Source organism: Furipterus horrens, unplaced genomic scaffold (genome assembly GCF_987537825.1).
Source record: "Furipterus horrens unplaced genomic scaffold, mFurHor1.1.pri manual_scaffold_11, whole genome shotgun sequence".
Lineage (NCBI taxonomy): Eukaryota > Metazoa > Chordata > Mammalia > Chiroptera > Furipteridae > Furipterus > Furipterus horrens.
This window is the reverse complement of record NW_028327181.1, coordinates 20,538,179-20,559,997: the sequence shown is the minus strand read 5'-3', so window position 1 is coordinate 20,559,997 and position 21,819 is coordinate 20,538,179.

Here is a 21,819-nt window from a genome sequence, read left to right as displayed (position 1 = left end):
TAGGCAAGGAACATGTGGGGAAACAGAGAGGTGAGGGATTTGAAACAAGGTCTCACAGCTGGTAGGCAGAAAACCTGGGATTCCATTCAAGTCTATTTAACTCCATAGCTATTCCATGAACTGGCCACCTCTCCCACTAGGAAAAATTTCTCCACACTCTATATATATTAGAGTCATGAAACCTTTAAGTAACCACCTTCTACCCCTCTTCTCACCTCCAGGGAAGGCCATCTTGGTATTGAGGACTCTTTATAGGCTTCTTTTCTAGAGTTACTAACTTAAACAAACAAACAAACAAACAAAAAAACAAATAGGGATTCCTTGGGTTGGCACAGCTGGACGCAGGGGCTTAGAATGGTGCTATCACATGCTTCCCTTTCCAACTTCCAGCAGGGCTTCCCCCGGTGTCTCTCTGGTTTAGGCTGATCCTCAGATTGCTGAGAAGCTTGCAGACAGGCTAAAACCCTCTAAGGAAAAAGAGGCTCTATCTCTATGCACCCATATGCCAAATTTTGTGAAGAAGGGATCTGCACAGCCCTTCCTGGGTATGTGCCCATGTAACTGACAGCCGCCCAGGACAACGGACTGGGGCCATCCCTGAGATGAAAAGATGCTGGCAGTTGCACGCATGTCCACATCAATGTCTAATAAGTGGATCAATGTCTAGTAAGTGGAATCATGACTGTAGAGAGTGGCGTCAGTCCCACCTTGTCCATGTCCCCCGGCACTTGGTGTGCATTTTCCCAGCAGTTACCACACTGTCTAGTAATTGTTTACATCTCTTCTTTCTCACTAGGCTATGAACACCTGTAGAACCAGGATTTGGTCTTTTTTGAAAAAAAAAAAGATTTTATTTATTTATTTTTAGAGGGAGGGGAAGGAAGGAGGGAGACAGAGAGGGAGAGAAACATTGATTGGTTTCCTCTTGATTGCCCCCAGCCAAGGACATGGCCCACCACCCAGCATGTGGGAATCGAACTGACAACCTTTCGGTTCACAGGCTGGAGCTCAATCCACTGAGCCACACCAGCCAGGGCCAGGATTTGGCATTTGATTTTGACATCTCAGCATTTGGCATAGTACCTGACATAGAGTAGGAACTCAACAAATATTTATCAAGTGAGTGAACAGAACTGAATGCTATGCTTTGCAATGCTATGGTTTAGAGAACAAGCATCACCCAGAGGTCTGACATGTATCACCATAATAAAAGTTACTACTTAGGTGCCACTGTATAATTCACAAAGTATCATAAATGATAACTGCTTTGCTGAAAATGTTTCATATATGCATCTCATTTAAACCTGAACACAATGAAAATGTATGTACCACTTCTTATAAGCCTTGCACTTAGAGGGTATAGAGGAGAGGGAGGGAAGCCACAGAAGTTTGGCCTCGTGGCGAGCCGAGATCACTAAGACAACTGGAAAGATCTTCAAGACAGTGCGTGGTAAGTTCCCCCATTCAAACGGATGCTCAGGCGCTCCCTGGAGAAGGTCTGAAACGGGAAAAGTAGGCATTCGGGCTACCTGTCACCACCAGAACCAATAAGCAAAGACAGACATTGTGCTTCAGGCAGATGGCTGGCAATCCAAGAAGGTGGGGGGTTATGTACCCTTCATTTCATTTCAAGCCAGCCTTTTTAATAAGGAGGGAAAAAGTGTAGGTAAGGAGTTTGGAACTCAGGAAAAAGGTTAATCAGATAAAAGCTGCAGTCTGGGAATTTCCCTAGCATCCTTTCCATCCATTGACAGTAATTCTTTATCTGTGTCCTGTGTCCTGGATGGCGGGATGTCTCTCCCTGGAGCACAATGCCTCAGATACCATCTTGACTGCTCACAGTCTCCCTGGGGCACAGAGATAGCACTGCTTGTGGTCTCCCAGAGCCAGAGTGCGTCTCACCCTCAGTTCCTGAGACAGTAGCTTTTTACAGGCATTAATTACTGAGCTGATCAACTATTACCTAAAACGAAAAATTTCCAACTCTTTGTTCCCTCATTAGGTCCAGTGTCTGTTCAGCTTCCAAGGAGGAACCTGGGAATATATGTAGAGCAAAGTTAGAGGAGCGACAGGGAGAAGAGCTGAAAACACGACACGTGTGGAAAGGTTAAAGGAACCGGGATGACTCAGGCTGGAGAGGGGCAGGCCAGGGGAAGAGAGGGGCCCTGGCTGGGGGAGGGCGAGCAGCTGTCCCTGTGCCTCTGCAGGCGAGGGGAAACGGGCTTAGACCGAAGGCAGAACTAAGATTAGAGAGAAGGAAGAACTTGGCAGTGAGGGGTGTTGTATAACCTACTTTTCCAGCCGCTTGGGGACTGAGGAGACTCCCACACTCCTGGTCTGGGCCCAGTGGATGTGTATTTGGGGATGGTCAGGCGCAGGCCAGCTGGGAATGGAGGAGGGGGTCCTGTGGGCCTTCTGTATGTAACCTGATCTTTCTGGGCGTCCTCAATTTCCCCTTGGAAGTTAAGTTCCCAAATGTTGGAGCTGGCAAGGCGGCACCTCCCCCACCCCGCACGCTGCACCAGTATTCCAGGCTGGGTAATAATGCCTGTCATTTCCTCTCCCGGGGGAGTGGGGCTGCAACCGCCCTGACAGCCCCAAGGGATTGAAGGCAACTAAAAATAGTGCATTATATATATAATCTGTTGAGGGGCACATTTGCATTGCCTTTTTTTCCCCTTCACCTGTCTCTTCATCCTTCTGGGCAGGCCAGGCCTGGGTCTCGCTCTGGGTGCTGGGAACAGGTTCTGGGCTCCAGCTGCTCTCAGTGAGTCGTAGAAGGGTTCTCTGCACAAGAAACCCAAGGAAGCAAATTCATCACGTGCAATCAAGGAACTGAGGACCCTCATGGCTGTCCCCTGCCACTCCTCCTCCCTTCGCCTTGGGCTGGGGAGGCAGCCCAGGCCTTGCTCTTCCATCAGCCACTCCTGCCTACTACACAATCCCTCTGAGATTAATTATTAATTAAGAGTAGAATGACAGCCCTGGTCAGTGTGGCTCATTTGGTAGGAGCACCATCCCGTAAACCGAGAAGTCTGGAGTTCTGATTCCCAGTCAGAGCACATACATAGGTTGTGAGTTCGGTCCCCAGTCAGGGTGCCTGTCAGAAGCAACCGATCAGTGTTTCTCTCTCTCATCAATGTATCTCTCCTTCTCTCCCTCCCTCCCTTCCCAACTCTCTCTAAAAATAAATAAAGTTAAAACCAAGAGCAGAATGACAGTGCGAGCTGGACGGTGTCACTTTCTGTCCTAACACAAATGGTCAATTTCCTTCCTGGTATAAAGTGACTTTGGAGAAGGGTTGGCAGCCCAGGAAGACTAGCTGGGGAGGGGGTGGGAGAGGAGGTGAGAGGAGGTGGGGAAGATGGGCAGCCCTGCTTCAGAACCATTCCAGGAAGTGGCGGGATGACACAAGGGAGTCATGGATGCTGGGAATCAAGGGGGAATAGAAGGGCTGGTCAGGTTGCGGAGGGTGATCGTAGCTCAATCCTGGCCTCTCCCCACTTTAACAAAAATGACCCAAGAAGTTGGGGTAGAGCCGGCTCTCCCCACACCTCCAAGACAGGATCCTTAACCTGGGGTGCACGCATTGGTTTCGGTGCGCACAAAACCCTGGACATTGTTTGCAAAACTGCCTGTGTGCATATAAACAGCATTTTGGGGAGAGTTGTGGATTTCCATCAGAGCTGGTATGGTGCCCCACAGTACCAGTCTCAGCACGTGGTCCCCGTTTTGAGGTCACCTCATGGTTCAAGACGGTGGCTAGAGTCTTTGCTGAACATCTCTCTGTCCTCTAGGTAGGAAGCAGGAGAAAGGAGGGCTGGGAGAGGGGGGCGAGATAGCTCCACTCCAGTTTTCTGCCCCCCTATTAATGAGCTCTCCTGGAAACCCACTTCTATGGTACTGTCCACCCACCCCTGCAAGAGAAGTCAGGAAATATAAGCCTCAGCTGACTACATTGTGGCCTCACATAAAATCAGTGTTTCTGTTCATGAGAAAAGAAGAGAATGGCAGACAACTAAGGATTTCTGCAGCAGCCTCTGTCTCACTGAAGGTCAAGAATCTCAGATTTGGGGGCAGGAGGGGGGGCTGTTACCATCTCTCCAGACAAAGCTGCCCACTGTCCAGACCAAGCTGACTGGAGAAAAAGGCTGAGCACCCAAGTGCCTACTTTGTCCTGAGTACCATCAGCCAAGCCAGAGTTCACCACTGGCCCTGAGGCTGGTCCTCCCAGTGAGGTTGGCCGGCTTAGCCTCCATCAAGGGGAGCTATTTGAAAGGAGGCTGAATACATGGGTGCTTATTCCATTGAGGAATATGGCCTTACGGGGGGCTTCGTGGTGCGTGGCTAGGAATGTCTTTGCTAGGTCTCTCATAATTATCTTCTTCCTGGTAGCTCTTTGTTCCCCACAGCCTGGAATAGGTGGCTAAGGAAAGGGAAGGCATTTTTACTCCTTAAGGAAGGATGCAAATGGCGGCGTTTCGGGTATAGGTGTCCGAGGGGTGAACTGAGCCGGAGAAATTCCACTGGTTAAGGACCTGGTGGTAAATCCAGTTCAATCCATCTCTCTGAGGTCTTTGAGCTTTCACATAAGCTGTTCCACCTCGTTGGAGTGGTCATCCCGTGGTGGACTTTTTTAAATAAAGTATTTTTTAAAAGATTTTATTTATTCAGCTTTAGAGAGAGAAGGGAGGGAGAAAGAGAAGGAGGGAAACGCCTAAGATACATCGATGGGGTGGGTGCCTCTTGCACGCCCCCAGTCGGAGACTGGGCTGGAAACCCAGGCACGTGCTCTGAGCAGGGATCAAACTGCTGACCTTTCGGTCTGCGGGACGATGCCCAACCCACTGAGCCACACCAATCAGGGCTCCCACAGTGGATTTTTAATCCGTTTCCTGAGTTTGCTCCATGAAACCATCCTGATTCTTCTTTCTCATACTCCACCCCACCCCCACCCGGCCTCAGGAAACTCCTTACAATTCTGAACATATTTTCATTACATTCATCACATTGTTTCAGATTCTTTGTTTACTTGTCTTCCTCCCCTGGGCTCAGAGTTCCTGAAGGATAGAGGCTGTTTTGTGATTTCCTATCTTTGGCGACTCTTGGTAGGCTCAATACAAGTTTGATGCAGATGAACACATCTTAAAAGGTATAATGAGCAACTACTGTGAGCAGAACATTCTAGAGGTAAGAAGGGGATTAAAAATTATGTAGACTCTGGCTTCTAGGAGTTCAGTGTTGTGGGGGAAACAGAAGAATAGCCTGCTGGTCTGAAACAGAGGTAATGGGGATACATAGGCAGGTATTTTTAGAATGGGGAGAGAGATTACTAGAGGGACGGGATCTGGGAAGGTAATTGATTTGTTCAAGGCCTTGAAGGAAAGATCAAGCCTCCATCTCCAGGGGCAGTGACTGGGGGAGAAGGGCCAGCAGAAAGGAGGAAATGCGAGCTCTCTGTGGAGGTCCAGCCCTTGGCATGGTTGCAGAATTGCCGTGGAGTCTAGAAGTGTTTCTATTTGTTGTTTTCACATGGGGGAAACGGCCACTCTGTGCGTGTTAGGTTAACCGTGGTCTGGAAGAAGACAGTGTTGTTTTGTTCTGTACTTGAGGGTGCTCGTGAAGGTGACAGGACTGGGAGATGGTGCTGTTCAGGGAAAAGGAGGCAAGAGACCTGAGTGGGGTGGGGGTCTGGGGTGGGTGCTACCTTTGTCTGAGTGTTTTGGAGGCCTTTGGGAAGGAGGTCTCATGCCAGGTGCTCCCCTCACCCTTTCCTTTCCTGTCTTTCTTAAAATACCCCGTGTTCCTGCAGCAGTGGCTGCTGATCTAAATAAAAGCAGCGGAAATGCAAATGGTCAGGTTCTCCTAGCAACAGGAGCCAGCCCACGTAGGGCGAGTGTGGAGCAGAGCAAAACTGTCCTGGGGCTGAGCTGCCGGTGGCTTGGGTGAGGAAGTCTCCAGTGACAGCTTCGCCTCTCTAACTTCAGGGAGGGACTGTCTGGTGGGCAGGCACCTGCTGGGCAGAAGAAACCCTCCATGAACGGACCAGGCAAAGGATTGTACGCTGGGGAGAAGGTACAGGGAAGGGGAGACAGCAGTCACCCTAGTTTCAGACATCTCCTGATGGCAGTGGCTGGAACAGTGCCTCTCAGGCCCCGACACTACGTGTCTAACCAGGAGCATGATTGGATAGGGCTTGGATCTGTGCACATTTGTCTCTGTGCCCATTGGAATCAGCCCATGGAGCCTAGTCCTTCCTAAGGTTATGAAATAGAAGAAAGTCTAAAAATTGCTCAGATTCCTAGGTGAGGAGATCTAAATTGGGAAACTGCAAAGACCCTTAGATCCACCTGGTTGAATCCCCTTGTTACAAATGAAGGAACAGGTCCAGAGAGGTAATGACTTCCCCAGGACACCGATCTGATTAGTGGCAGAGGTGAAACCAAACAGGTATTCAGGCCAGGACTCATTCCATTTTAAGTTGAAACTGATGTTGGCTCTGCTCTGCACACAGCTAGACAATTAGAAGCCATGATAATCTTACTGGGCCCCTGGGGGAGGGGACAGTCATTTTATGCACATCAAATAAGTCTAAAGACATTTGAGGGACAAATGGGAGCCACCCCTGTGGCATGCCATGGGAAGTAAGCAACGGAAGATGAGAGAGGTATGAGCAGTGGGTAGAAACAGAAGGATGTCACTCAGGGCGCACACAGCTCCTGGCAGCTGCTATGCACAGTCATTCTGTGGAGTGTCTCAGTGGGGAAGAGGAAGAAGAGCACCACCTTGTCAAGGTTCCATGGGAGGAAACTGGAGGAGGGTTGGTGACTTGCTCAAGGGGGCAGATCCAAGTGTAGAACTTGGTACAGCACCCTGGAATCCTGGCTTCCTGGCTCCTGAGGCAGCCTGTGCCCCAGACAGTGTGGTTTCCTATTACAGAAGCAACTCTTTTATTACTCACACTCTGCTTCCTCCTGCAAGTCTCCTACAGCATCTCAGCCGGGAAACACAGCACAGGAAAAGGCTTCTTCATTCTACCCGTGTCTTCACGACTGGAGTACACGGTCAGTTGTAAGCACTCCAGGATAGAGAGCAGGGTGGATTATAGCCACAAGCCACATTGCAGTAATGGCTGCTGTCCTCAGAGCTTCCTTTCAGAATCACTGACTACAGAGGATCTACACGTCTGTATACTTCACTTGCCCATGGCCCCATGGCCCATTGACCGCCCCATGGCACCCTGTGACCAAAGCCCTGGAAAGACACCCTCAGTCCCCACCTTCCCAAGCTGCCCCACTTTTCTGGGCCAAAGCCCGAACTATGGCAGTCAGTTGATGACCAGAAGAAAGAACATGGACTTTGGGGCCAGCAGCCTGGGCATCTGAAACAACTTATTTAGCTCCTGAAAACTGGATTTTTTAAATCTGTAAACGGAGAGCAACTGTGTCTGTCTCATGGAGGCAAACCTTAGTTGTGTGTGAGGTGCTAGCACAGCCAGGCACACAGCAGGCATGGAACACGTAGTGCTTTCTGTGCTTAGTATTTGTGGTTGCAGTTGCTTGGGGACCAGGTGGGAATTTCAGCTGCCTTTGCCAAAGCAAGGAATGCTATTTTTCAGGTAGCCCAAGATGGAGCTCAGAATGTAATTCTCCGACACACAAAAATCATTTTGCCTTCATTATTGATTAAATAGCTTTTTTATGAACCGATTTGGGAATGTAACCTTTAGATCTGTTTTAAACCATGGTATTCCCAGCCCCTGATGTAGTAGGCACTCAATAAATGGTTGCTGAGTGAATGAACAAATTCATATTGTTTATGTGAGAACAGACATTTTAAATGAAAGAGAACCAGCTTACAAAAGAACATTTAAAATGTAAGGAGTCCCTAAGTTTAGTCTTACAGAATCTCTTTGAGGCCAGGCCCAGAGAAGACGGAGTCCAGGGAGGGTACCTGACCTGCTAGTGGGTCTACTCAGCCATGCATGACCTGGATCCCAGGTCTGGACACCTTCCTGGCTCAGAGAAGATAGACAACAAGCTGTGGTCATTCACAGACATGGGTTTGAGGGGAAAGGTCTTCCCAGGAGATCTCTGAAGGGCTGTTGGGACCAGTAAAATGGAGAATCAGCTTTGACCATGGCCACTTCATCTCTATCCCACTCTTCCAGCAGGTGAGCACACATGCAACTGAGGTTTCCTCTGAGGAATGGTTTGTTCTTGCCTCTTAGTTGTACAGGTGACCTCACCCCACCATCTCAGTCTCTTTCTCTGCTTTTATCCCCACCCCCCTCACGCACACGCACGCGCACACACACACACACAGGCACACATATGCATATGAATTTGGATATTAATTCTACCATTTGAATTCCAAATGCTGTTTTTAAAATGTGGATAGTTCTGGCTTATTCATTGTGGTCTTGTTGCTGGAGTTGTCACAGAAGGCACTCCCCATTGCTGAGAGAGCAGCTCCCCCACAGCTCTTGGGGACTTGGCAGGGACAAGGGCCTCCGCATTGGACCACTGGGAAATCCCGGAGGCTGTTACAGCCATGGGCTCAGTGTGTGAGGTCGCCAGGGCGTTGCAGCCCACTCCTCCCTAGGGAGAGTGCTCCCACTAAGCTCATCTGAGGTCTCCTTGAGTCCCAGACTCATCGCAGTGTTTAGATCCTCTGCTGCTTCCTACACTGCACACACTGTAGACGTATGAGAGCAGTCAGAATTCAGAATCCTTAAGTGAGAGACAAAGAGTTTGGCCTTAGCTTTGTCAATTCTAAAACAAGAATCTTTGCTTCCCGGCATCAGACTGCCCGATATCATTATCCGTGAAACTGTGCTGGAAAGTAAGACAATTGTATTTTTCTTCATGGGTGGGAAATCAGGTCATTCTTTCCAAAGGTACAGAATACTCCCCCCAGGCTGTGGAGAGCAGGTTCTGGTTTCTAATCCCCCCCCCCCAAAAAAAACAACCTGCAGAGGGAAACTGCTGCTGCCTACTACTGAGTATCAGGGGGGAAAGCTGAGATATTTTTAGCACAGGGAATATCAGTGAACAGAATGCTAAGGAACTAAAAAACTTATTCCAATAAATATGAAGCATATGCTCAGCCTAAAGCAAACCTGGCTTTTGCTATATACAAATTTCATGAAGGAAACATGTCGGAAACTACAGAGCTATCTGGCTGTAAGTGGGCTACAACCACTTGCTACACAAGACCTGGAAGGCTGCACAGATGGTGTGGAAAAGTGACAGGGAGGTCACAGGTGGGTGGGGTCCTTGCACATCTGCTCATGCAGGTCTGGGGATTGTCTGGAGCCCTCTGGGGTCCTAGGGGCACAGGCTTGAGATGGACACCCCCCTCCCCCCCCCACACAACCCCAGTGCGCAGTGTCAGGGTGTGTGACCAACCATGGAGCATCGTCATCAGCTAAACCCTCCAACATGGAAACTGCCTGTCTCAGGGGCAGAGATTGCTGTGGAACGTGACACTGTGGGTTTTACGTGACAGGCTCTTTTGCAAACAGGAAAGGCAATTTGTATTCATCTCATTAGCAAGGTTCTAGTAATTGGGGATATTAGTTTTATTGCTAAACCAGGCAAATATTTTACTCTTATCTGTAGTGGGTAATTGCACCCCCAACAGCCTCTCCTTTTGTGCTGCCAGATGGAAAGAATGTGTTTGCCACTTTCATTAATACAATGAGTACCTTAGCATCGCCTGCCCTTCCCTGGCAGCACAGTCTCAGGATGGGCAGGGAAGGGGGGACAGAGCGAAAGCCTGCTGGGGGCCCATGCCCCCGCGGGCCAGGTCGTGGGAGGGCTGCCCAGGGTCCGGCGAGGGAGGGGAGGGCTGCCACATACCAACCGCGACAATAAAACAGCGGCGGCCGACAACTGTGTGGTTGAGGAAAAACAAGTCGCTATGCCGCCTGACGCTCCCTCCTCCCCAAACCGCAGCCTGTGTCCCAAGCAAAGGGCGCCGCCCTCGCTCCCCTGGACGCGCAGCCACCTCTCTGTTCCCACTGTCCCTCGCTGTCACCCAGCTATCTACGCTGTCCCATCTGTCCCCCATCTGTCCCCGCTGCTCCCACGCCGGCTGTCCCTCTGGGGCTGCGGCCCCGCTGCGAGGGACTGGGGGCCTCAGGGAAGAGCATGCTGCCTGGTCCGCAGGCGGTGTTGGAAACCCTGCCCTCTTTCCTAGGAGCTGGAGCTGGGACGACGCTCAGCCACCCAGCCCCTGCTGCTCCCCAGCCCCCGCCACCTCCGCCCCCACCACGAAGGGGGCTCCCTGCCAGGATTCACTGCGCTCCCGCCTCCTGGGCCATCGCAGCACCGACTGGCAGACGGGGTTCTGATCCTCTTCTCCCCGGAGAGATCCCGGCAAGGGCAGGGGCGGTGTGGGGGTGCACTGCAGCTTGTGTCTCGATTCCTTTCTGCTGGTCCCAAAATGAGACCTGGGGTGCATTAACTGTTCGCTGGGCGCTCCCAGCTGTCAGAGAGAGAGGGGCACGCGCCCCCGTGGCAGCCAGGGGGGAGGCGAAGCTAGACAGGGCGCCCTTTCCACTCCGCCCATCCCCTGTCCTCTCTGTCTCTGAGTGCCAACATTCAGGCCAAGTCCAGAGAGAAACCGCCCCTGGGATAGCCATACGCTGCTCCTAGGAAGGAGTCGGTTATTATAGAGTGAAAAACAGTTTTTAAAAACCATCCATGGATCTATCAGTTATGAGTGGCCCTAGCCAGGACACGGCAGATTTACTCGGGATGTCGCGTGCCTCCCCCCCCCCCCCCCCCCCCGTTTTGTCTCACTGCCTGATACCATTTTGGCCAGAGGTGGCGCTGCTGGCAAAGACTGACCTTAAATAGATTAGGGTTTGGAAGAACTTGAGTAGTAGAAGCCCATGGTCCCTAATCCTAGCTTCGTCACCAGAGGAAGGAAACTTTGGAGCTTCATGTGACCTCTCTAATGTAAGAATGATACTTCTTCCTGAGACTGGAGGTTTTGAAACAAAGTTAACGCAAATCCATGTGCTGCTGACCTGACTAGAGTGAATTCACCCTTCCTGTCCAACATGTGACCCCGTAATTCTTTTTCTCCCAAGAAGATTGCCTTGACCATTGCTGTGCAAAATAGTCTTCGTGAAGAATGCACGACCTGTTTCATGTAGCTACTGTTGTTTAGCGTTTCCCTATACAATTAAATCCAGCTGGATTGCTCACTCAGTGGCTTGTTGCAAAGTCTTTTCGTGTTTAGACGGTACTCAAAACTGACAGTCTTCTTACAAGTTTCCTAATAAATGGGTAGAAGCAACACATTCTTATGTACTTTATGTTGCCTTTAAATCCAAAGAGTCCTGCCAAGCATTTTTTTAAATAGATAGATGCAATCAATTGTCTTCTGCGATAGAGAGTATATCCTGGCATGAACTAGACCATTAGATCCTTAGGAACTGCACTTGAGGTTTCTATCATGATACCAATGTAACGGACTACTATGATGTTCTAGAAGATACCAAGACAATGAAGGTTTCTCCAAGGTTATGACAAAGACTAGGAGAATTAACAGTGAAGGAATATTGTTGTTCCTGCCATAGGAAGACAAATTGCTTCTGATTAGCTTTGGTGATAAGAATGGGAAGTGAGCGAGAATTGGTTAAGCTAATATCTGTATACCAACTTCCAAGTACTCCTATTCTTTCGCTCCAGCAAAGTTACCACATTCATAATCAGCTGCAAATGGCACCACTGATTAAGTGTGTGATAATCTATCTGCATCCTTTCTCCAAGATCATATGGCTTTTGCAAGAATCAGGAAGGAAATTAAATGGGAATGTGGTTGGAATCACACCTCTGCTTCTTTCAGCCTTTAATGGTGGTGCTAACTCTATAATTCCTCCAAGACAGTGCGTTTGCTGTTGGATTACTAGCTTGGCAAGTGGGAGGGCGTTGGAGTAAGGCAGCTCTAGGCCATAATAGACCTCACTCTGTGGGTCAGGGAACCAACATGAAGATTCTTCTAGTTACTAAGTATATCTATTCAAAATATATGAAATAGATCCATGGTCCCACTGGACTAGGATGAAAAATATATCCTTTAGTTACTTTCACACTCTGACTAGTGAACCAAGGTGGCATTTCAGGTTTTAGGATTCGAGTCAGTTCAGTTTATTTCTTAATGCCTGGAAGAGCAGAGCATCCTCTGGGACCTCCTGAGGGAATGTGGCTAGGGGGTGGTTGAGCAGGTTGCTTGTAACAAATCCATTTTGGCATTCATGCTCTAGCATTTAGACTTCTTCTCAGTCTATAGTATGCCAGGGAAGTTCTGCAATTTTGCTCCCGCTGGCTGTAGTTTATATACTGTTGAGATTGGCCAACCTAGTTGACTAGTAAATGCCATTTCTCAAGTGCTCAAACCATGACATTAAAACCCAGTTCCCAGTTGTACATCCATTAAAAAAATTAGCTAATCAAATCTTAAGTTATCTTCTTCTTGGTCAAACAACCTTAGAACCCGCTTAAATCCATGCTCTCCAGACTCCTATTGATACAAGTTAATGAAGTCCTGCAACTCTTTTGACATATAGTCTGTCTCTTCCAGGCTCAGGTCTTGTGTTTTACAATCTGAATTATGCTGCTCTTTAACTCTCCTTGAGGACTGGGAAGCAATGAGAGTAGTGGAGGTGGGTCCTGAGGAAAATAGAATTTCCTTGGTTTAGTCATTGAAAGGTTTTCAGGATATTCAGGGAGTTTCAGAAGATTTGAGCATTCAAGTTATGGGTCTCCTCCGTATCTGCACAAATGTCTCCATCCTATATCTTGAGGTCCCAGATTTTTAGCATCAGTACCCTCAGCTTATTGTAAGAGACTGAAGTTGAAGGACTTGAGTATTTAATTAGGTTTTTGACTCTGCAATTAGAATCATCTTCTAGACTTGGTCCACATCCATATCAGTCCAGAGACTACAGGAGAAGGAGTCCTTTTGAGTTACCCTAGAGACTTTCTGGTTTTCCACCTGGTTCTGAGTTAGGTATTCAAAGCTTTCAATATGTCCTTTTCCCTGTTTACTCCATTTGGAGCCATCAGAAACAGCCAGGTGACTCCACAGTATTTATAATCACTATTGTCATCATCACGATGACTAAGTACCACAGTCATTTTATTTCTGTTGTCTTGCACCTGAACTTTATTCCTTGCCACCACCAATAATAAGCTGAGTCACTGTGATGTCAGTGAATGCCATGGATTACGAGTATCCAATTTTCTCCTGGTAAGGAGGTTAGTCATGTGCTTCTTAAATGTGAGAGCAATAAAATATCAGAATCCTATTTTGGGGGGCTGTTTATTTGGGCCCTTTTTGGTATCAATTGTTACATTAGTCTAGAGTATGGAAGGCAACACATGGTACACTCAAATAATGTAATTGAGGTGGATTTAATAGAGGGACTATTTATAAAAATGCAGGGCTGGGTGAGTAATTGAGGTCATTCGTCATATCTGTCATTACCCATGCCCTTTCATGTCCTTGTTATAGGTGAAGTGTACTTCCTTGCCTCTCATCTTTGGGCTTGGTTGCATGACTTTTGGGTAATGCCATGTGGGTATAAATGAGAGTGTGCCAGTTCCCAGCTTAGGCCTAAAGAGGAATCACAAGTTTTTGTTTGCTCTCATGAGCCTCTGTCACCACCATGAGAGAAGGATATCTCCTGGTCCAAAGAGGATGACAGACACGTGGAACAGAGTTGCTCCAACTACTCTACAGACCTTCAGTGAGAAGCATAGCTATTCTAGTTACCAAAGCATGAAGTAAAGATGCCCTACTGAGCCCAGCCTAAATCAGCCAAGTTCTAGCTGACCTGCAGATCTAGGAGAATAAGTAGTCGCTTTAAGATATCAGACCTTGAAGTGGTGGATATGCAGCATTAATTAGCTATATACTGGCATAAATAAAAACCAATAAGAGATGGGGAAGAACTTTGGAGATGTTGACGGTAGCCTTACAGGATCAAGGGGAGGAAGAGGTTACTAGAACCAGGAGAGAGTAGCTATAGGAGAGGATGTTTGGTGAGATCTGTGGCCTTTGGTAGAGGAATAGATAATCCATTGAATCCAAGGAGGGAAGTCCCCTCCCTATGGTCCCTGTTGTCAGAACCTCAAAGAGATCCAGCTGCCAAAGGAGAAACGTGGTGTTCAGAGCCCAATCCCAGCATCACCAAGCCAACGAGAAGGGGGCCTTGAGGCTGAGGGACATTGGCATAGTCTTCCCTTTCGGCTACTCAGATTCACATGCACCCTATCAAGCACACCAGAATTCCAAACAACAACAAAATCAACTCTGTGTTTCCACCTTTTCACAAAAATCACTCACTCTCACTCTCCAAAATGAGGAGCCACAGTCCGAAGAGCAATCGTATTTGTATGTGGGAGATAGTCTCACTTTCTGAACTCTATTAATTACTGATCAAATTTAGTTGTAGTCCTGGCCGAATATTCTGTTTTCAAACACTACCTTTGATTCTAAATTTTCTCCTTAGTTTCCCTCTGTTGGTTCAGAATTTGGATTGGGAAGAGAGGGGTATTGTACATTGATCTTCTTAAACACTAACAGGAATGCTTATCCTCAACAAGTTTATTAGCTACTGTGCCAATTACATCCATTCCCAGGAGCAGAATGAGTTCCGGTTGCTGCACATCGTCCACTTAGAATTACTAAACTTTTAAATTTTGCCAATTTACAAATGAGACATTGTGTCTCACTCTTGTTTAATTTACATTTTCCTTATGAGAGAGGCTGAACATCTTTTTTACGTAGGTCTATTGGACACAGGTTTCCTCTTCAGCTCATTTTTTGCCTATTTTTCTATTTTTTCTTCTTAATGACTTGCTGGAATTCGTTAAAAAATTTATAAACCACATTTGAAACATATAGATAAGACTAGCAGATAATATAAAAATCTTAATGTTCTTACCACCCAGCTTCATTAACTTGTCTTCATTCATTGTCTTATTTACTTCAGATTTTTAAAAAGAAATAAAACATATATATATATGTGGCCCCTTCCTCCAATTCTATTTCTCCTCCACAATAATCACTACCATAAATTTAGTGTTTATCATTCCCATGCAAAGATTTTATACTGAGTAGGAGTTATATTCTGAATACTAATCCTTTGTTAATTTTATGCATTTTGAATTGCAAATACCTCCTCTCATTCTGTGCTGTGTGTTTCACTTTGCTTATGGTGTTTTTTGATATATGAAAGATTTAAATTTTAATGTGATCATACTTATCAGATGTTTCTTTTATGGCTTGTGTTTTTGTGTTACATTTTTAAAATCCTTCTATCTTTTCTGCACTCTTTTTGTGATACATCTTATCTTCTTGGTGAAAGCCTCTGTTCCCTTGGGGAAAAGGTCATGATTTACACACCTCTTTCGTTCTCTACAATGTTAATTCCAGTAACTCCCAACTGGTAGGTCAAGAAGACCAAACTGGTGGAGAGCACCTTGTCTTCCTCTGCGTCTTCAGCTCTAGCTGCTGCTCCCCCTAGTCATTATCTGTGTCCTTTCCTCTCTTCTCCTTTTTCTTCACATCTGTAATTTCCCTTATCATTCTTTTATGCAGGACTCACAAGTTTAGAAGAATATCAGTTACAGCTAAGAACTATTAAAAATCAAGGGGATTAATTGACTCAGACAAATGGAAAATCTTCAGACTTCAGCTTTGATTTAGCAGGTCCTTGATGTGATTGCTAAGGGGACAGATTTGGTGTCTCTGTCTTTTTGTCCTACTTCCTACTGAGTCAGCTTTATTCTAAAGCTTGTTCTTCTTTTCAGCCATATGACTTTTTGGTGCCTAATTCAGGGTTTCTCAACCTGACACTAGTGACATTTGGGCTGAATAATCCTTTATTGGGGGGCGGGGGTGTCTGTCCTGAGCATTGCATGATATTAAGAAGCATCCCTGGCCTCCATCCATTAGATATCAATAATGCCCCTTCTTCCCACCCTGAGTTGTGATGACCTAAAATGTCTCCAGACAGTGCCAAATGTCTTCTGGTGGGGTGGGGGTGAAATCATCATTGGCTGAGAGATTTTGTCCTAACTAGCTGAGCCTACATCACATGTCTGGTCCTGAAACAATGAGGGTCTGCTGAAGGTTGCAAAGTGCTGTTGGCTTAATCCAATTGGGACTTATCTCTACACTGTATCAACTTCTGGTCTGTGTTTACAAAGGGCAAAAACAAAAAAGAAAAGCTAGTAGAAAGAAAGAAGATAGAAGTGATACTGGAGAGTCAAGAAATAGCCACCCCAGAACAATCTGATATTAGGCCCATAGTGGCAGGTAAGTGACCGCTTTGCCTCTCCCATTTTAATATCTGATCATCAATTAATCCTTAGCCATTACCATTAGCTCTTTATTCTAGTGGAGAGAGAGAGAGAGAGAGAGAGAGAAAGAGAGAGAGAGAGAGAGAGAGAGAGAGGAGATGGTACTAATTCCACCATGAGGGCTCTACTCCCATGACCTCATCTAAACCTAATTATCTCCCAAAGATCTTATATACAAACACCATCACATTGAGGGTTAGGGCTTCAACATGTGAATTTTGGAGACACAGTTCAGCACAGAGTATTACTGTTTGGAATTTTGGTAATTATAATTCATTTAGAGAAGAAATAGAAATGTATATGTTTCTGTTATGGATGTGCCCCTGATTAACAGGTACCGCCATCACTGAATTTTTATATAGGTGACATTAGAACAAAGAGTTTTGAAATGCACAAGTATGTCAGAGATATTCAATTGACGTGTTATAGGTCAGGTTCCTGGGAATGGTTTTTGAGACCAATGGTTCTGAGTTTGGGTAGGGGTGGCTTATGGGGGAGGGCATCCAGGAATGATACCTGCAAGGATGGTGGGGAAGCGGGACTGGACAGAAGACGAAGCTGAACTGTGATAAGTCTGGTGGCTGGGAGTAGAGCTGTCTCAGTTTGAGGGAAGGGCCAAGCCCTTCTACCCCGGCAGTGACTGGTCATTAGGTGTAAGCTGCCTCTGGGGAGGGTAAAACCCAGGAAGAGGCAGCTACATAATGCTGAAGGCAATTTCTAGAAAGGAAGTGGCCTTTATTCCTGGAAGATGGGGGTAGGGTGAGGGCAGGTCTGGGCAACACACGACAGCCTTTACAACATTACCCATGCAATCTAAAAAGCAGGGAGGGGCTCTAAACTCATTACGGGGCTACATTGCAGTGACCCTGTTTCTCTACCAAAAGTCTCCAGGCGAGCATATTTTCTGTTGTTTCAGGATTTCAAAACCAAGTTTTTCTGATACCTTTCAAAACTGGTTTAATGCCTGCTTGATCAAACTGAGCGCTACTTTTTAGTATAAAATGTTTAGTTGGTCAGAAACCTCTGAGACAGGTTTCTTCAGGGATAGAATAATGGCAGACATCACACCTTCTCCATTACATCTGACCTTTTGGGATAGCGTGTTTATATACTTCCGTGGTGATCTTTTGGTCTTGGGAGTGTTGACAATCCTTTGCTAAGGTGACTAGTAATGAGTATGGTGATTCTTGAGACTTTAGTGACAATGGCATTACCACCCAGAAGGCTTTTATTTTTTGGCTCTGCATAACCAGCCCTGCTTGCTCCCAAGAACATTTCATTCACAAAAATAAGTTCACAGTTTGAAGTATTGTATTTTGCATGTTCAGTCTCTTCTGAGAGCCTCACAGGCATAAATAATTGTCAATCCCAGTAGCTATATTTGTCAAAAGCACTTCAGCTTGCAAATGAGTTTATCCACATCATAAATTTACACAAAGTGGGTCATCATTATATGCTTGTTACCGATACAAGGGAGAGGAAAAATAGGACTAAAAATGAACAGTCGATGTCCTAGCCCTACGTGTGTAGTGTGCTCTTCAGAAATAGCCTCAGGCCAAGAGAGCTGCATGTAGAAAATTAGTACCTGGCTCCTGTATAACCTCCTCTCCCTCCCCCAAAACAAGAACATGGGAATCACTTTACAGGAAAAAAACCCTAGTTCTAAGAAAATATGGTACCCAGTGAAATGTTCCCAAATGTTAGAAAACTCAAGTTGACTTGAGGAATAGAGAGAAACTACTGGGCTAATTTTATTGAGAAATTGGGGGAGTTGCTGTTTAGCAGGTTGGAGAACAGCAGCAGCAGCAGTGAATGGTGGAGTCCTGTGTTTAAAGGCCAAAGGACAGCAGGAAGTCAGATCCATACCTTGGGCTCACCTGTCAGTCGGAGGCACTGCCTGAGCTGCTATCACAGTGCAAGAGAGAACAGGTCCCTCCAGGTGACGTTAGACCTACATTTGCTAAAAAGGACTGATGGATGATTTTGACAGAAGACTCCTTTTCTATAGCAAGTGTTCATAAGAATGTTTTATGAAAAAAATTCATGTTCAAAAACTCTCACACTTAGCCTCCCACAGAGTAAACTTTGCATATATTTTAAAAACAGTTTAAGTCCTGCCCTGGATTGTGTGGCTCAGTGGGTGGGGCATCATCCCGCAAACTGAAGGGTGACCAGTTCGATTTTCGGTTGTGGCACATGCCTGGGTTGCGGGTCAGATCCCCAGTCGAGGACATGTGAGAGGCAACTGATCAATGTCTCTCTCCCTCTCTCCCTCTCTTCCCCTCTCTAAAAATAAATAAATAAAATCTTAAAAATACAGTTTAAGTTCTTTCTCATATGCTTTTTTATATTTTCCTAGCCTTCAAAGCTCTTTCTTTTGGGAGATTCCCCTGTTTGCACTGCACTACTCCACACATTACAGTTTATGTAGCAGGCTGCTCAAATCTCTACATGCCCATGCCTCATTTGCTGTTTTAAGTTTTTCCTTTCATTCCTAATACTTTCCTAGCTTTTGGTTTTGACAAATAATTTGATAAACAGTACAGTATAGTGAGAAGCCATGTGGTTATTAAAGTATTGTGGTGGGTATTTGTTGGTTACCTGCTCAGTATCCACTATCCCCTCCTCCTGACAATATTACTCTATTTCTTATAAGGAACTTCAAAGTTTCCTGACTTTCAGCCAGCTTTTGGATAGAACTGACCCTCTCTACTCCAGAGGCAGGTAATTAGCATATTCTTTCCTCTTGGTCTTGATTCCTTAAGCAATGGAAGTATAACCCAATCGAAGCTAATTTGCTAGAAGAAGGTATTTGTTAGGGCTCCTCCCACTTCTACATGGGCCACTAGAAATGATCCAGTCTTTCCTGCTACATATAAAAAAGGCCCTAGGCAGTGAACAAAATAGCAAATCTCTATCCTCTGGAGCATGCATGCTACTGGAAAGAAGCAGGCGGTGGACAAGATGTGTTAGATGGTGTTCAGAACCAAGGAGAAAAAGGAAAAAGGTCAGGGAAAGGGCTTAGAGAGGCAATGGAAGGCAAGATCTGCAAAGAACTTCGTAGACCATTATGAAGACTTTAGCTTTTACTCTGAATGAGATGAAGAACCCCTGGGGGTTTTAAGCAGTGTGGCATGGCATGACTTCAACGATAATAGGACATGCTGGCTGCTGTGTTGAAAATTGCAAAGGGGGGAAGCACGGAGACTACTTATGACAGCCATGAGGCTTGAGGATGTTAAAAATGGTTCCAACTTGTCACTCCTCTTAATAGAATCAAATCTAGAGAGAGAGGGCGGCACATCTTGAAAGACATTGTGGGTACAGCTTTTGGCACATGGAGTTGACTGGAGTCAGACACATAGAAAACTAACAAAGTTTTTAAGAGAAGTCTACGGGCAAAAGCATTACCACCAACTGGAAGAGACTGTGGATGTGCAGGATGTAAAGAGACCTTTGGCCTCTCAATTCCCTATAGGCAGGAATTGGGTTGAGAAACCCACTTACCCACCAGGAAAGGCATATTACCCAATGACCTTTCCAAATGATTAAGGAACATGAAGGGAAAAATGATTTTCTAGACCATAGAACCCAGAGCTATGGAGAATAGACTAGAGTTATTCATAGGGAGGAGAACCAATGCCTAATCATGGAACATCATCTCCCCTCCTCAAACAGAAAAACTTGACAGTCTTTGCTCAGTGGGATTTAATAATTGTATAAACCAGCAATGCTTCCATTATTCCCCTTTTTGAATGAGAGGGTTAATTATTGAGTTTTTTCCCCTTTGGTGCAGTTATATTGTCCCCGCCCATCATTTGTTGCATGTTGGGTGTATGAGAAGATACTTGCTCTTTTAATTTATAGGTATCTACATCAAGAACAGCCATACCTGGACCTAATGTAGATCCTAAATTTCAAGGATTTGATGGGCCTTTTAGGGGCCTTGAGATAGGAATGAATGTATTTGGCATGTGAAAAGGATGTGAATAATTATAACCAAGAGAGTAGACTGTGGTCAATTAATTATTGGTTCTTCACAATTTTTCACCACCCTGTAGAAGCATTGTGTGTACATGAGGCCTTCACTATAATTGCATGAAGAACAGAATATTTCCTTACCTTTTGATTGAGGGCTTGGTCAGATGACTTTCTTTGGTGAATGAGATGCCAGTGGAAGTATTATGAGCAAAATCTTGAAATATTCTTTCATTTTTACTTCCCCCGCTTGTGTTTCTGTGGCCCCCATGAGAAGAGCATGCCTTGGGTGGCCCTTTCAGCATGGGTCCTGAATAGAATACATGGAACAGAGGCACTACAATTTACCCTGAGGCTCACAGCCTGAAGCAGACCTTCCCCAGCCAACCCACCAGCCCTTAGCTTAAAGCAGACCTGGACCTGAGGCCTGAGGTCCAGCCTAGCTCCAGCTAAAGTGCTTCTCATCCACAAACCCATGGGGAAAATAAGTCACTGACTTGGGGATGGCTTGGGCAGCATTAATGTGGTGATGACTGACTGACCAATACAGAGGTCATTGCAATCATTCATGGGAGAGGTGATGGGAACTGCAACCAGGGTAGTAAAAATAGAAGTGGTCAGATTCTGATTATGTTCATAGAGCCCATAGGTTTTGCTGATAAATTGTGAGAGAGAGGAGTTGAGGATGAATTCTATGTTTTTGGCTTGAGCAAGGAAAACAGAATGGTCATTTTCCAAGATGGGAATATGAGGGAACTTAAGATTTGAAGGGTAATATCAGGAGCTGTTATCAGGAGCAATAATATGCTATTGGGCATGTTAAGTTTGAGTTGCCTACAGACATCCCAATAGGAATGTTAAGTAGGCAGTTGAATACACAAGTTTGGAGCTGGAGTGGAGAAAGTTCCAATGTACACAGGTGTACATACGGGAGTAGTCAGTGTGTAGATGGCTTTTAAAGCCATGAGACTGGATGAGATCAACAAGTTAAGTGTGATCTCTTGAAAAGGGGTCCAGGGGTCACTTTAGCATTTAGTGGTTGGGGAACTGATGAGTTACCAGCAGAGGAGATTGAGAAGGACCAGCCAGGGAGGTAAGATAAAAAGCAGTAAGTACTAATGAAGCATTATTCCTCTGTGTTGTTATAATACCACATTCATTCCTCCCTACCTTCTCCTCTTCCTTTTCCTCCCTCACCAAAAACATCATCACTGCCACAGATCATTAAGTGTGTGTGTGCTGGGAAGCACAGTGTTAATCATGTTACATGTATAACAGGATTATTGTAAAAGGTAACTGGTATCTCCACAGCCCCCCCGCCCCCTGCTATATACTCACTAGGGAGGAAAAGTCTTTTTCCTTCTGGTCTGCTTTCCAGGACTGAGAAGCTCTGTCTTTGCATTAATTCTGGGTCTGGTTGATAATCGCCCAAGCAGGATGACTTTGAGGAGAAAGA